Source organism: Nothoprocta perdicaria, unplaced genomic scaffold (genome assembly GCF_003342845.1).
Source record: "Nothoprocta perdicaria isolate Ctin4 unplaced genomic scaffold, notPer1 scaffold_121, whole genome shotgun sequence".
NCBI classification, from domain to species: domain Eukaryota; kingdom Metazoa; phylum Chordata; class Aves; order Tinamiformes; family Tinamidae; genus Nothoprocta; species Nothoprocta perdicaria.
The window spans coordinates 1,406,268-1,413,219 of record NW_020454328.1 but is presented as its reverse complement, the minus strand read 5'-3'; positions in this window follow the sequence as shown (position 1 = coordinate 1,413,219).

Here is a 6,952-nt window from a genome sequence, read left to right as displayed (position 1 = left end):
GGAGGGCGGGGGGGGACCGGGGGGTGCTCCGATCCCACGGGATGCGGCTGCCAGCCCAAGGGCCGGCAGGATGGGGGGGTCCAGCCTTGGCACTGGGGGGGTCCTGTGTCCCCAGCAGGACGGGAGGGCTCTGCCCCCCTCTCCCACCTAGGAAGAGGGGGAGCTTCCCCCCCCCTCGTTCCGTGGCACCCTCTCCCTGCAGCAGCCCGGGGGCTGCTCCTGCACCCGGCCAGTCCCTGTATCCCGGCGGAACGGGGCGCTTCACGTCCCCGGGTCCTCGGGAGAGGAGCTCGCTGTCCCCACGTGCCCGGCGCAACGCGGGGCACGGSGGGGGTCGTGTCTTGCCCCCCAGCAGCACGGGGCACCACGTCCCTCTGCGCCTGGCACCCCCCGGCTCTCCCGCTCCGCAGCGCGCCGGGGGGCTCCGTCCCCGCGCCAGCTCCCCGGTGCCCGCTGCCAGCCCCGGCACTGCGGCGCGCGGCCGGCAGATGTCCCCCCCAGCCCGGCTGGCACCGCCGCCGCTGGCACCGCCGCGCCCGCCTGGCACCGGCCGCCGGGGCCGCCCGCCGGGGCTCCCCGCGCGCGCCAGCGCCGCGGCCACCGGCGCCGCCGATGCTCCTGCCGCCTAACGCGGGCGAGCCCGGGCACCGGGGACCCAGGGCGGGATCGCGGCGAGGGGCAGCAGGACGGGAACAGCGGCCGCTTTGCCCGGCCCTGCCTCAGTTTCCCCACCCCCGGGGCACGCGGCGCCACCGCCTCGAGGCCGAAGGCTCCGCGGGGCCGCCTCGCTCAGCGCCGGCCGCCAGCGCGGACCAGTTTGCAGCCTCCATTCCCAGAAGAAAGAATAAAGTTAAAACATCTGTTAATTTATAAACCAATTTAACCATGACTGGTTAATAAATAGCTAACAGCTGCCAGAGCCGCTACCCCTCGGCTCAGGAGAGGGGCACGCGGGGATGGCGGAGATGAGCAGATGAACCGCGCCAGCTCGCGGCATCTCATCCCTGAATTTCGGGAATATCGTGGTGCTTTTTCCTGCCCCACCAGCAGCATCCATCTCCGGGATGCGGGTGGCCGTGCCGGTTGTCCCCAGCTCCATGTGGGGCACGTGGAGGCCGTGGTGTGAGGCTGGGCCCTGCTCTCCCCAGGTAGGGCGCAGGCAAGGAAGGGTTTTGCTGGCACGGTGCTGCAGGAGGAGGTGGCACTTTCCTGCGGTGGCGGCGGTGGGGAGGGATCCTGCAGAGGGGACTTTCAAATGCAAATCCATAAAGGGAGGAACATATGGGTTTGGCAGCGCCTGGGAAGGTGCCCGTGCTGGGTGGCTCTGTGCCCGCCTGTGCCCCTGTGCCGGGGAGACCCGCAGCCCTGAACCGGGGCTGGTCCCAAAGGGCACCTGAGCAAGAGGGTCCAGCTCGTGCTTGTGCTCCAGCACTCGCGTGTGCGTGAGGGGCAACGTCTGTGCACGSGGTGTGCAAGAGTGGGGTGTGCAAACACGGGGTGTGCAAGTGTAGCACGTGCATGGCGTGTGCAAGCATGGGGTGTGCAAGAGTGAGGTGTGCACCGGGTGTGCAAGCGTGGGGTGTGCATGGGGTGTGCATGCTTGGGTGTGCAAACATGGCACGTGCAAGCATGGGGCGTGCAAGTGTGGCACGTGCATGGCGTGTGCAAGCTTGGGTGTGCACAGGGTGTGCAAGCGTGAGGTGTGCGAGCAGGGGTGTGCAAGTGTAGCATGTGCAAGCATGGCATGTGCACGAGCAGTAAAAGTGTGGGGTGTGCAAGCATCAGATATGCGAACATGGGGTGTGAAAAGGTGGGGTGTGTACAGGGTGTGCAACCASGGGGTGTGCATGGGGTGTGCGCAGAGCACACAAGCACAGGCAGCTGCATCCCCACATCACAGCCCAGGACCCGCTGTCTCTCCTGAGGATACCAGGATGTGATGTTTGGGACAGGGCCAAAGAGAGGCCAGGATGWCACCATTTCTTGGGGATGGGGACAGCAGTGTCCTGCCCAGCAGAGCATCCTCAGGGCCTGGTGGCCCTGGGCGCAACGTGGAGGAGGGGACTGAGTGGCGGGGATGGGGTGGCCAGACCCCCTCTCCTCACCACACGTCCCCTCTGTGGGTGCGGGGCCGACCCGGCCGCGGGGGCACAACACATGTCGCAATAGTAATGTAATTTGTAAGTTAACAATGGGCAGCTTGAGGTTTATATTTAATTACAACGTTTGCACCAACCTGAACTCACCCTTATTCATCAATAATGCATGGGTTTGTGTTTATCGCCGCTTAATTAATCTGTGCTTACGACAATTAAAGGCTTGCAAAATCCCCAAAGGTGGCGGCGGGTAAACGGCTGCGCCGGCAGCCGGGGCCGTGCAGGGAAACCGAGGCAGGGCCAGACCCGGCATCGGAGGACGGGAGGGTCTTGGTGTCCCCAATCCCAGATTTGGGGCCGCTCCGTCCTCCCAGCGCCCACCGGCACTCCCCAAACGGCGCCGCCCCGTTTGCCGTCACCTTGCCGTCCATCCCGCTTCCCGTTCCTCCGGCTGCTCCCGGTGCTCGGAGGGGCCGGGGCGCGCGGGGCCGCGCGGCGCTGGCCCTTTAAGCGCGCGCGCCGCCGCTGTCCCGGATCAGCCGGAGCGCCTATTAAAATTTTATGCGAAGTGTAAATGGGCCAGGTCTCCAGCTTCCCGCTCCCTCCGAATGATTTATTACTCGCAAATACCACAGAACTAATTAGTATAGTAATTAATTAATACGAATTTGCATATTTGCATGTGCAATTAGTGCAGTGGAGTGATTACTCCGAAAATGAGAAGTTGGGCTTGTCAGATGTTGGTGTGAACTGGAGTGGAAAAAGCCTCGTGCAAATGAACGCGGCGGCGCGGCGCGGCGCGGGGCGGCCCACGCGGCGGCCACGCGGCGGCCACGCGCGGCCCCCGCCCCGCGGCCCCGCCGTGGGGACCGCTCCAACCGCGGCCATCTCCATGGCGACCGGCCGTGCCAGGCGCGTCGCCATGGCAACGGGCCGGGCCACGCAGCCCTCGCCATGGCGACTGTCGTCACCGGCGCCATGTCGCCATGGCGACTTCCCCCTCCATCTCCGTGGTTTCCCAGCCCCGCGCCGGGCGCTCCTGGGAGGCGTGGGGTGCTGGCGTGGGGGCACCCCCACAGCAGGGTGCTGCAGGGTGGGGGGCGAGCACCCCGGAGGGCTGCGTGGGGGTCCCCGAGGAGCCTAGGCCCCCGGGATGGGGGTCCCCAAAACACCCTGTGATGGTGAGYGGAGGGTGCTAAAGAATCTGGGGCTGGGGGGGTCTCCAAGGCCTCCCAGGATGAGAGTCCCCCAAACRCCCTGCAGTGGGGAATGGAGGGAAAGGAAGGGCAGGCAGGTGCTCTGTGATGTCACAGCCCCCTGTGACATCACYGGGGTGTCTGATGACCTCACACATGACAGCGCCGTGGCGTGTCCCCCGCTGCAGAGCGGAGCCAGCCCACGGCCTCGGGGACACCCCACGCAAAGCCACGGGGGCAGGACGGGACATGGGGATGGAGAGGCCCTGGTGACCCCTCCGCACCCAGCCACTCTCTCCCTCTTTAACTCTCCATGTGTCTTAAAAAGCGTTTCCAATCCATGAGGGCTGGATGTGACAGGCCGGGCGGGAGTGGGATGCAGGGCCCCGATCCAGAGGAAGAAGAGGGAGCTTCAGCCTCGACAACGTAGCCTGCAGATCTTTGTGCAGTCACACGTCCCAGTGCGCCCTGCCATGATCCATGTCCATGTCATGGGGGGCATCTGCGTGTCCACGCGCCCCCAAAACCTCTCCCTGTGCAAGGGAAARGGGATTTGCCAGGAGCGCCCTGGCACCCAGAGCACGTCAGAGCCCGGACCCGTTGGGCTCCACGCTGCTCCCACCTGCCTCAGTTTCCCTGTGCCGCCCGCCCCTCCCCGTGTTCCCGTTTTCCCTGGCGGTGGCTTGGGCGCGCGGTGCTGCATCCATCTCTCCCAGCCTTCACCTCCCAGAAATATTGCAGCGCGGCGCCGGCTCCATCTGGCAGCGCGGCCCCCGCCGCCCCCCCCGCCGCTCGCCRCGGCGACGTGCAGGCCGGGCCCCCACCGGCTGTGCTGGGCTCTGGGGGGGGTGCGAGGGGCTCAGCGCCCCCCGCCCAAGCCCCCCGCCCCAAATCGGGGGCCCACGTGGCCTTTGGGAAGCCGCTCCATGCTGGGAATGCGGCCGCCAGCTGAGCCCTGGCCAGCTCGGCTCCTGCGGCTCCCTCCGAGCCCAGCTGGCTGCGGAGAGACCCCCACCCGGCTCCCACCTCCAGCACCCACCTGCATCCTGGCTGCCCCCATCCTGCCCCCTCCCTGCACATCCCGCCGGTGCCTCCTGGCTGAGCGGCGGCATCCAGAGCGCGGGGACCCGGCTGCTGTATCCGGGAGACCCCCGGAGCGGCCATTCCCTGCTCAGGGTTCCCTAGGGAACACTTGGGGCATTGCGCACCCACCTGGGCACTGCCGCCTTCGCCACCCTCGGCACCGGCACGACCAGGATCGCTCCTGCTCGCCAGCAGCCCTGCGGCCGCGTCCCGGTGCCGGCCAGGCCCGGGCCCGCGGCGCTGTGCCGGCCCGGCACAATTAGCGTGCGSTTCGGGTTTTCATCTCCCCGCTCTGCTTTCATCTGCTCTCCCTTTTTCATGTCTGCACTTTCTTCTCTCTCCAAGCGCTGTGCATGCTGATGAGGCGCCCGCCCAGCTCCTGGCCCGGCCGCCYGCCCGCCTGCTGCTCGTTAGCTCCGAAAACCGCGGCCGAGTGGGGCTCTGCCAGCTCCTCGCATCTCCACGTCCCGTGTCCGTGTGGCTCGGCCCAAGTGCCTCTGCTCAGCTGGCCCCAAGCAGACCCGAGCTCCAGGGCCTCACTCCAWCCTCCATCCCATGGGATGGCTGCCTTCCTTTCTCCCTTTCCATGATCTTTCCTGTTGCTTCAAGACCCCTCGGGCCATCGCTGTCCTGTTTGGSTCCAAATGGGGGTTTTGGCCTCCCCTGGAGACGGAGATGTTGCCTCGTCCCTGCTGCCAAGGGCCTGTGCTCATCCCGTTGGGAGAGGAGCCTGCCCAGAGCACAGGCAGGAGCCCCCGGGGCTCCCGGTGGGCTGTGGGCGCTGACCTGGGTGCCCAGGGCTCCCACGGCTCCGTGCGGGCACCGCAGTCACCTACAAAATGAAGAGGGCAACAACAGAGGGAGCCGAAATTGTGTTGCAGGGAAGGGCCGTGCGGCACCGGGAGACATCCCAGCACATGATGCCCCAGGCGCGATATTCCCAGCGGGTGCCCCCATCYGGGCTCCGCGTGGCCGCGGGGACGGGGAGAGGTCAGGGCTGCGCGGCCGCATCAGCACTGCCAGGGTGGGCTCTGCCTCGCGCCGCCCGGCGCCAGCCCAGGTGCCATCTGCTCGGCCGCGGGCTTGAGTGACAGCCTCAGATTTGGGCAGTGGGGGGGAGCTCGCCGGCGGCAGAGGTCCCTCTGTCACACGCTGTCCCTGTCCCCTGCACCCAGGGCCTGGGTGGGGGCCGCTGGCAGCGCCCCGGCAGCGGGTGCAGAGAGCCCTTTGTCTGCATGGGCCCTGCTGCTCCTTCCCCGGCACCGGGCTCCATGTGCTGCATGGGATCCACTGGAAAACCAGGAATGTCCCYGTTGCAGAGTCAGGGCGCATTGGGAGCGGGAGCCGCTCTGCCTGGCATGGAGATTGTCCGGCTCCTCCWGGACGCGTGGAGCATCTGAGGCAGAAGGGCTCGTCCCGGGTGGGGGGAAAACGCCCTGCTCCATCCCAGCCTCTCCCAAGAGCTGCGCCCTGCACCGGCTTCAGCCAAAGGAGCAGCTCCGGGATGAACAGGACACACAGAGCCTGGAAAAACAGGAGCCGGTGCCRCGGGGACACCCTGCTCCCCTGCAGCCCCGCGTGCGGCCGGGCCCGGGGCCGGCGCCGGCAGCGCTGCCGCTGCGGAACGCCAGGCGGGAGCGAGCCGCGTGGCAACGCGGCCCAATTATGGGCTTCCCTCTTACCCTGCTATTACCCGCCGCAAGTTTGCAAACACGGGCGGGATTGCAGCGGTGATGCGGCTGGCTGGCACGCTCGGCGGGCAGGCGGCTGGGAGCCGGGCCTGAGGCTCGCCTGGCTCCACTGGGAGCCTTGGGGACACGGGGCCGGCGAGCCAGGGATATGCCAGGCAGACAAAGGCCTTCCCGGTAGCAGAGCGACGTGGTGGCACCAGCCTCCTCCTTGGGGACAAAACCAAGCTGGACCCACGTGCTGGGGGTCTCGGGGGCTGGTGGTGCCAGGGAGAGGGTGCAYGTGGGGCGCGTGCCGCTCCATGTGCACCAAGGGCTGTGCCTGTGTTTGCTGGGGGGCTGCAGAAAGAGGCTGGCACGGCCRTGCTGGCGAGGGGCAGCACGAGAGCCGCCGTGTGTTGGATCCAGCCTGTGGGAGCCCATGGGGACGTGCCAGCCTCATGGGATGACCCTGGGGCTCTGCAGCCCCCTGCCCACCCCAGGGCTGCCATCAACACCCCTGCACGTGCAAATGCAGCCAAAGCCACCGCCACCGCTTGGACACCCACCAGCCCCTGCCCCGGCCGGTTCCCGTCCCCCAGCCCGCACCAGGCCCTCAGTGCCGCGCGGTGGCGGAGGGTGGGGACGGAGCTGGGCGAGCTGCTGTGCTCTTTGTGGCGAGGCGCAGATGCCAGCTTGCCGCGCAGTCCCCGTGGCATCCCCCCTATGCCCCGGCGCCCGCCTGGGCCGCCCCCGGCACGCGAGGCTGGCCCGCGGTGCCCCGGCTCCCCCRGCGCCCTGCCCGCGTGCTCCATTGTTCAGTGCGAGCCCTGCTATCGTGCTCATCTCACCCGGGTCCCATTTTGCGGCGTGTAGGCAGATCTGTAGATTTGGAAGGGGTTTTTTTTTT